A 10,038-nucleotide genomic window follows, 5' to 3' on the forward strand; every position below is an offset into this window, starting at 1 on the left:
ATTACAAATGCTTGATTTTATGCACATGTATTCCAAGTCCTTAGGATGGGTTAAATTTTGTCTTTTTCATGAAAATGTTTGTTTTTCTTACAAATTATGAGATGTATATGTAACAAAAAAAATTGGATACATTTTTGGCTTGGTCAGGGATACATTTTCTTGAGACGGCGCGGCAACACTGGTGGTAAGCAGTGCGTGCTTCTACTCCGCAGCACCTGGGTTCAAACCCTGGTCAAAGCAACATCGCAAAAAAATTTAGAAAAAACGTTTTTTCTTAACAGCGGTCGTCTCTCGGCAGGCGATGGCAAATCTCCGAGTGTATTTCTGCCATGATAAACAGCTTCTCATAAAAATACAATCGCCGTTCGGAGTCGGCGTAAAACTGTATGTCCCTCCGCTTTGTGTGACAACATCAAGGCGCACACCACAAATCGGAGGAGAAGCTCGGCCAAACACTAACATATGTGTAACCGCCAATCTATTATTATTATCTACTTTTTTATTTCGTAATTTGTTTTACTCTATACTTTTGTATCTGTTTTGGTTTTTTTTACATCGTTTTACACCTTTACACAATTGCCCGTCGAGTGTCTCGCCCTATTCGCGGTCAGCTGGCTTTCTTCGTTGCACAGGTAGTTTTTACACTTGAGCGCTCGATCAGATGGCCTTAACTCCCTTTGACTACTCACTTCGCTCGCCGTACTCAATACAGATTCAGAGCAAATGCACGGGAAGTCAAATACACTAATTCACGGCTGCTTTCGAGTTGCAAGATAAAAACATAATTTTTATGCTGTTTTGTTGAGGTTGTTGTACTGCAGTTCTTCATACATATGTATACATGTACTTCTCACTTATTTGATATTTTGTATTTGCTTTTGGTTTAAACGAAATTTCGGTTCTACGAACTTAATGATATGTAATTTGAGACATTATTTTAAACATACAAACTTGTTCTGTGTCCATAAGTGCATATTGCTTTTGTAGTCGTATACATACATGAGCTTGTTGAATATGCTGAAGAGTTTTGTTTAAATTGCATAAAATAATATTTTGAACATGTGCATTTTAGCATAACAAAGTTTCTCTCCAGCTTCGAATTTCCAAAAAATGTGCGCCTAAAAATTTAATTTTTCTTTTGCTTTATTTTGATGGGTTTAACATTCACTTTAATAATTTCTTAGATACTCTTGCGCGTTTTATTTTTCATCATGGAGCCAGCCACAGTCGTTTAGTATGACTGCCTGTCAGACAGCTAGAGACAGAGACTAGCATACACCCACACATACAAATACAAATTCTTGAATATCACTTTTCTTTGAACCTTTTTAGTTTTTCTTTGCTTCACCACTAACGAACCGATCCGTACCTTGGCAATCCAATTCGATCCCAAGTAATCCGTGCGCTTGCTCCGCCGTCCAATGCTCAACTGAATTGAGTTACTCTTCGTAGACTCTAGTAAAACTCTACAAGATCTACTGCGATGTGTTGCCTTGCTTTTAGTTGGTTTGCCTGTTGCTCGCCGCTCCGCCTTGACGCGTTGAGGCATTGTCTCAGTGCATGCCTCATCTCAGTTTAGTTGATTGTGACTTTTCACAAATCCAACCGGCGCGCCGCGATCACATGCTGTTTTTGCTATACATGCATTGTAGATAAGTAAACCTAAAATTAGTTTTGAGTTGCTTTATTATTGGCGGCACGTAGTTACCCGACAGGAAAATTCACCAGCAGCGACTGGTGTGCTAATAGGGAATTTACATGATTCAACTTTCACAGGCGATTGGTTGAACCAAAAGTTGAACGAAAGTAGGGAGCCGACCAACTTCATTGTAAGCGATTAGTTGAAAGGCTGTTTACACCAGGCGATTGTTGCTTTCAACTAAAAATCGCCTCATGTAAATTCCCTATAATTTCCAAACATGATCAAATCGGCGTTTTCCCTTTTACACAGTTAGGCTTTCTGCACATTGGTCGTACAATCATAGTTGCTTCATCGTCACAATCATGATGCAAAGATTACATGACGACTACACTTTTGCACACTCGGTTGTGATATTTCAATTCATTTGTCGTCTAAAAATTCGTTTAGAGCAGGTGTTTTATGATTTTTTGGTTGATATTTTCGCGATATTTTTAGAGAAACCTGCCATTTTAAAATGAACTGTGCTGCAACAATTCTAGACATAATTTTTCATTCTTCATCTCTCTTCTTTCCTTTTCCTGCAATGTGTTTTGTGCACGCACGCAGGGGCTTTTTACAATTTTGTCATATTTGATAGTTAAAACTCGCACATTTATTGAATTTTATTGCAGTTATCCACTTTTTTAGTAATTTTCACAGATTTTATGCAAGAAATACTCATTTTTATGTAATTTTAATCCAAATATTAACTTTTTCAACAATTTTTCCCATAAAATGTAAACAAACAATGCGGGCATAACGATTAGCAAGGGATAGTGTCGTACTTATCCGTTTTTGCATCCTCTACGATTTGCCGATAACGACAAGTGTGCAGACCTCCATTGAAATGCATGTGTGTCCATAATTGGACGACAAGCGTGCAGATAGCCTTAAGGCTGGTTTTCACTATGTCAAATTCAGTGGCATTTGTCGTCAAATAAATGAAAACACATTGCCAAATGGGATCAAAAAGCGGTTTATCGTTTAATTTGGATCAGGATAGGTTTTTAGTTGTGCACATGCTCCGCGAAATCGGCTATCTTTCATTTTTTGGCCCATAATATCATCGGTAAAGGTATGGATAAAGGAGATAAAGTTGCGTCAAAATACGACTTAGTGAAAACCAATCTTTAGTAAAATCCAAAGCCAGTGCTCTTAGTTACTTACATACGTATGTACAGCGTTGCCGAAAGCTTTCGATAAAAAAAACGTCAATTTACCCTAAAAAAAATTATAGTTTTGGCCAAAAAAGAGTAAAATTTTTGTTTATTATACTTTTTTAACAAATAAGAAATACAAACAAAATTACATAAATTACATGCAATGAATATGACCACACATTACCAAACCAAAGGCAAACCAGATTGCCTATGGGTTAACAAAAGTGGATTTGTAATTTTTAACGAAAAATTATAATTGCAATTTAAAACACAACTGCTTTTAAATTGTTGAACTCCACTGGTTTGAAGTTTTTAGAGATGTTGTTCCAGTTTTAAAGTGTAACATTACCATTTAATAACTGATAGACATATTGACTGAACAGATTCCCTCTGCTATTTTTCTGTCTCTTTCAAATCAGTGTTAGCAGGGCAAATTAACGATTTAGTTACAACTCTAGAACAAATTTAATATAACTAAAAGCACGGCTGTAGAAAAAACTAGATAAATGATGGTTGTATTTTGGATTACGTTTTCCTTTAAACAAATTTTACATGCATATGTAATTAAGTGAAAAAAACTAAAATAAACAAGTAAACAAGTTTAAGTTTGGGTGGAGCCGAACACCTTTCACCTTTCACCTTTCTGAAAACTGCCGTAACATGGTAAGAAGAGTGGTTCTACCCATATTTCTAACAATGTCGATATTGTGTTCAGTTATACTTAGAGCCGGTTATTCAAAGTCTGATAGGCACAAATCGGAAGCAGAAGCTACGGTTAAATTCAACGACTGCTTTATCGATCACATGTTATATGCATGATGTCAAAAACGTCGATAATGGTGTTTAACCGGGAAGTAGTGATAACCATACATTGAACAACCGGCCCTTAATGAGATAAACTTGCATAGTTAGATGTGGGCGGTATCACACCCACTTTCCGAAATTCTATAATAACACAGGTCCACAAAAAAAATCGATGAAAGGTTCCTTTGACCAAACCTAGTCTGTTATATGTTTTTGGGGTCCCTGAACACGAATCTGAAGTCCGTTTTGCTTCATCACATCTGTATTTTTTTCTAACCTCAAAAAACATCTCCGATGTTCAAGGGTTTGTTGTTAGTATCAATTTTGAGTAAATTAGCGTCCTTCAATTTCGAAATATCGAAGTTTCAAAAATTTCTGAAATTTACCGTTATATGAAAATTGAAAGTAATTTTAGTCCGATTTCAATAATTTTTAACGTTTTGCTTTTATGTGGTAAGCGAAATAGTCGTACCAAGTTTGGTACATATTTATCGAACGGTTACCGAGATATACATACCTGGTCATAAGTGCGCGGTGCCAAGCCCATTAAATATTAACTTCTGTATTTACTGATTTATCGAAGATTTCGTATTTCTCTAAATTATCGTTATATGGGATGTGGGCGTGGTTACTGTCAGATTTTAAAAATTTTCAGCCGTTTGGTATGTTGTACCAAAGCTATAAACTGTGCCAAGTTTGGGAGAAATTGGTGTAGTGGTTACCAAAATATACACATGTAATCATAAGTGGGCGTGGCTACGCCCATTTCCCAGAAATTTTAATGTTCTTATTTTACGTCTAAAAATCATTGTAAATATCAATTTTCAGTGAATAAGCTTCAGTAGTTACTAAAATAACGCAGTTAGCGTTATATTGGAAGTGGCGTGGGACATACGGACGGACAGACAGACATGACTTGATCGACTTCTCTTTTCATTCTGATCATTTATGTATACATTTGTTTATATCTATCTCGAGTCGTTTTGGGCTGTTATAAACAACCGTTACGTGAACAAAGTTATAATACCCTTGTGCACAAGTGCACTCGGGTATAAAAATCGTGATCTGGGGGGAAAAATCGTCAAAACGTCATTGGGCTATAAAAATGTAAAAATGACGACGAAATCGTCAATTCGGCAACGCTGCGTATGTATGTACCTACTAGGGATGTTGCGAATGTGGAATTTTAGACATCCGCGGATGCGAATGCGGATGCGGATGTTTAAAAGCTAACATCCGCAGATGCGAATGCGAATGTCAAATATTTTTAAGAAATAATTTTTGTGAGTACATTAAGGGATTTAGGTAAATAAAAAATGGAAAAGTTACTAATTTTTAATAATATTTTTTTATTTAGTACTTCAATTAAAAAATTGTAACATTGTATTTAAGAAAGAGTAATTTTGCTGCCTTTTCAGATTACAGCCTGTTTCCTAACAGGTCGTAAATCAAACCTGCGCCACTAAATAACTACTCGCTCGAGGCGACAAACTTGAAAAACTTGAAACTTGACAAAATTGTAAACTCTTTTCGTTTGCCGCTGCTCCAGTTGAGAGGACTTTCAGTTATGTTTCTTTTTTTTATTGCGGTGCAACAATTCCTTTTTGGGAATTGCATCGGGGCTGCAAATGTCGGATGTATCCTCCTGACTTTCATCTTCACAATCTATTTAGCATCATGGCAAGATCGTTGTTTAAACACCATTGTGTTCCAATTTGGAGCAACAATCCTTTTGATTGTTTCAGAATTTGAAGAACCGGTTACGACATCAGCGTTTTTCGATTTTAGTTTTTGTAATTCATTTTTAATCCTGTCTTCTCTGACTGGTTTGAAAAATGTGCGCATGTAGCGAGGTTGTGAATAGGTGAATATGGCAAATAAATTGTTATTTTCTAGGAATGAAAATTTCGAAGAAAATTCTGTTTTGAAAATCGTGGCTGCCAGCGGAATAAATTTAAAATCTTGTTATTTTGTTAAAAAGGTACCGCTTTTTTTATAATAATTTGAATTATGGAATCACAGACGATAAAGGTCTCGGATTTGCTTAGTTCCCGGGTGACTTCTTGGAAAGGTTCTCCTGTAACGAATACCTTGTAATTAGTTTTTTTTATTAGTTAGCTGAAATCGGCTTTTCCCAGTTGCAGGCAGTCACAATTAATTACTCACCGCTGTCGGTACCATAACCCTGCAAGAACAGTGACTATCATTTGACAAATCATTTGAGTGGCAAGACTGATAGAGATTTCTGTCACTGGCTACCTACAAGTTTCTATCAAATTCTAAATGGCAGTGTGAAAAATTTGATGTAAACATTTGTGTACATGTGATCTTCCGTCTTCCTCCAACTTATGGCCTTATTTAATGGTCTATTTTTAACCAACGCAAAATTTGCAAATGTGTTAGTAAGATAAATGAGAATGTGTTAGTTTCCATCACACAATTCTTGTAGGGAAGCCATCAAATCCGTTTTGTTGCTCCATTCCAAAAAACGACAACTAATAAATTTTTGTATTGCCTAAAACGATGTGGGGACTTATGATTCGATGAAATGCATAATAATCAATCACCAAGTTAATTTTGGATTTTTAGTTAGTTACGTATTTTTGTATTTCAGCGACGATGTGAGTTATGCCCTTTCCATACTATAATAACGATATATTACATGCCAAGTCCCACTCCTCAATAGATATAAAATTCACCTTGAATTAATTCTGATTTAATTTGTGAACTTGGCTATCGACTTATTTACATATCATTTCATCTTTATTTCGATGCGTGCTAATTTTGACAATTTACACCAAATTAAAATAAATGTTTTTTGTTTTCGAGCTGAAAGACTAATAAAAGGAATCACGGAACTTAAGAATAATAAGTTTTATGAGAAAAAAATAATTACACTTTTCTAAGAAAAAGTAGAAAAAAACTAGCGATGCATCCAATTTTTCCAACAGGCCTTTGACAAATGATATTTGATAGTTACATAATTCTTAACTAATTAATGGTAATCTTTTAACGCGCAAATAGTTGACTCTCTGCATAGCCAGCCGTTGAAAATTTCCGTTGAAAATACCTACTATTACACTGTGGAACAAATTCAGGTTAGCAAAAGTTAGGTCGATTCTGAGAGTGAGGGATGAAAATAGAGGCTAAATTCGAAGACCCGTATCGCGGCGTTTGTTCATGTTAGTTCGAATTTTTTTTTAATCGACCTTCGAACTTTGCAGTCAAATGCCGATTTTCAGCATATTGTTTATATGGTTTTTTGGCCATAACTCGTCGACTAATTGATATTTTTTCAATCTGTTAAAGCCAAATTATTGCTAGAGTCCTGTGCAACAATTAAAATTTTTAAAAAAATTGATTTAGAAAATTTTTGGTTGTGCTTATGAAGCAAAATGTTGGAATTTTTTTTCATGCTTTTTGAACATATTTTCACACAAAACTAAGTCTTTTTTGCTTTCTGTTTGATCTATAATATAATAATATAAATTTCATTTGAAAAGAAAACAATCATAATACAAAACTTGCGTTTTCCAGCTTAATATTAATTTACTTCTCATTTGTTATGTAGCAATTTTTTCAGTATTGGTTTGAAGAAACATTGAAAAAGAAATTATAAAAATACTAGCGGTACCCCGGGTACCAAATACTGAGAAATATTGAAAAATGAATTAAAAATCCTGGAATTTTTCTATATGAATTTTTTGTTTGTTTACTATTTATATTGCAGCCATGTTTATACTTGACTTAATTTATCCGAAGAAAAAATAAACACAGCACATCATAGCAAACAATTTTTTACTATGTTTTCGATTTTTCATGTATCTGCTGTTGTACCATATACGTGGTTCATATGACAGACATAAACTGTCATATATCATGAACCGCTGGACCGAATTCGGGCACACTTCACATAACCCATCTGCATCATAGTCCGAATATACCGTTTAAATTTGGTAGAATTCGTGCACTTAATTTTTATATAAGATAGCGGCACCCCGGTGTGCTTCTCTACACCAAATACTGAGAAATATTGAAAAATGAATGAAAAATCCAGGAATTTTTCTATATGAAGTTTTTTTTGTATATTATATTGCAGCCATGTTTATACTTGACTTAATTTATCCGAAGAAAAAATAAACACAGCACATCATAGCAAACAATTTTTTACTCTGTTTTCGATTTTTCATGTATCTGCAGTTGTACCATATACGTGGTTCATGTGACAGACATAAACTGTTATATATCATGAACCGCTGGACCGAATTCGGGCACACTTCACATAACCCATCTGCATGATAGTCCGAATATACCGTTTAAATTTGGTAGAATTCGTGCACTTAGTTTTTATATAAGATGGGAGGTGCCACGCCCCCTTTTCCGTAAATTTTTCTCCATGAGTATGGAATTATTTCATATGTCTCTATATCAATTTCCAGTAATCTACCACAAATATTTCAAGAGATATACCAGATGAAAATTTTTGTTAGTATGGGTGGCACCACGCCCCCTTTTCCGAATTCGGGGAAACTTAACACAAATCATCTGCATAATAGCCCGACTATGAAGTATAAATTTGGTTGAAATCTTGCACTTATTTTTTATATATAAGATGGGAGGGGCCACGCCCTCTTTTCCAATACCGCCCATTTTTATCCATAAGTATGGAATTATTTGATATACCTCTATACCAATTTCCAGTCCTCTACCACAAATATTTCAAGAGATATATAGTATAAAAATTTTAGTTAGTATGGGAGGTGCCACACCCCCTTTTACGAATCCGGGCAAACTTCACATAAACCATTTGCATGATAGCCTGAATATGCCGTATAAATTTGATTGAATTCGGTGAAGCCGTTCTCAAGTTATAAGCTCACACCAAAAACGTGTACTTATTTTTATACATAAGGTACATATGCCACGCCCCCTTTTCCAAATTTGGGCAAACTCTACATAAAATATTCGCATGATGGCCCGAATATGCTATATAAATTTGGTTGAATTCGGTGAAGCCGTTCTCAAGTTATAAGCTAACTCACTAATTTGTATATATAAAATAGAGGCGCCACGCCCCCTTTTCCGAATTCAAGAAAACTTCACATAAACCATCCGCATGATAGCCCGAATATGTCGCATAAATTTGGTTGAATTCGGTGAAGCCGTTCTCAAGTTATATGGTCACACTAAAAACGTTCACTTATTTTTATATTGCCCCCTTTTCCGAATTCGGAAAAACTTCGCATAAACCATCTGCATGATAGATCGAATATGCCACAAATTTGGTTGAATTCGGTGAAGCCGTTCTCAAGTTATGAGGTCAGACCAAAAACGTGCACTTATTTTTATATATAAGATGGAAAAAAATATAATTTTGAAATGTTAGTAATCAATTAGTCGACGAGTTATAGCCAAAAAACCATGTAAACAATGTGCTGAAAATCGGCATTTGACTGCAAAGTTCGAAGGTCGATTAAAAAAAATTTGAACTAACATAAACAAACGCCGCGATACGGGTCTTCTAATTTAGCCTCTATTTTCACCCCTCACTCTCAGAATCGACCTAACTTTTGCTAACCTGAATTTGTTCTACAGTGTTATCTTACTCTTTGACTTTAAATTACAAATGAAGGTCGACGTAGGGGACAGTCTTAACGTAGCATCTCCACAGGCAAAAAAATGTTGGCTAAAATTTTTGGTTGCCAGATATACGTTTTATAAGTGCACTTGCACAATATTCGCATTCGCAAAAGCTCCGTATTGATTATTGCGAATGCGAAAGCGAATGCGAATGTTAAAATTTATGCGGAAGTTCCGCGGTTGCGAATGCGAATGCGAATATTCGCAACAACCCTGGTACCTACATACATATTAGGGTGGACCGATTTCGAAATTCGAATATAGTGTGGCAAAATTTTGTAACATAAGCCTTAGATTTTCGAAAAATCTCTCAAATTATGGTTCTCTTATACTTTTTTTTAAAGATTTTCCAGAATTATTTTGAATGTGGGTTTATCGCCCATTAAATTTTAGCATGATAGGCTGCAAGTGCTGAGTGGCGCGTTTTTTTATGACAGTGCCATGCAGTTTTCTATGCAACTAAGTTACGGTTATTGCTCTTGGCGCAGTTCAACATAGATAGTTTAAAGTTTAAACGAACCGATCTGTATTAAAATTGTTCCCTTTATTCCCTTTGGTAATTAACCGATTCAAATGGATATACCGTTGTCAAGGTATAAAAAAACCTACATACCTTTCGCAGGAGAGACTATCCTATTTATCATGTAAAACTAGAGAAGCGACAAGGAGATCGACAAGACATTTTCGTCTAATAGCGACAAAAACAAACCTTTATTTTTCAATGTGGCAGCACATAGCGAAAAGCGAAGAAAG

The 10,038-nt window shown here is 35.3% G+C and overlaps 1 long non-coding RNA gene across 1 annotated transcript; it reads right to left on the reverse strand.

The window, feature by feature from the left end:
• Positions 1 to 478: 478 nt before the first annotated feature.
• On the reverse strand, positions 479 to 1,795 carry LOC118749287. The gene is made up of 3 exons (XR_004994194.1): positions 1,709 to 1,795; positions 1,000 to 1,635; positions 479 to 908 (listed from the first exon to the last, which is right to left on the reverse strand). It is a non-coding gene; the product is annotated as an uncharacterized LOC118749287 (long non-coding RNA).
• Between the last annotated feature and the right edge of the window lie 8,243 nt (positions 1,796 to 10,038).

This window comes from Rhagoletis pomonella, unplaced genomic scaffold (genome assembly GCF_013731165.1).
Source record: "Rhagoletis pomonella isolate Grant_MI unplaced genomic scaffold, Rhpom_1.0 Rhpom_scaffold_00014, whole genome shotgun sequence".
Taxonomy (NCBI): domain Eukaryota; kingdom Metazoa; phylum Arthropoda; class Insecta; order Diptera; family Tephritidae; genus Rhagoletis; species Rhagoletis pomonella.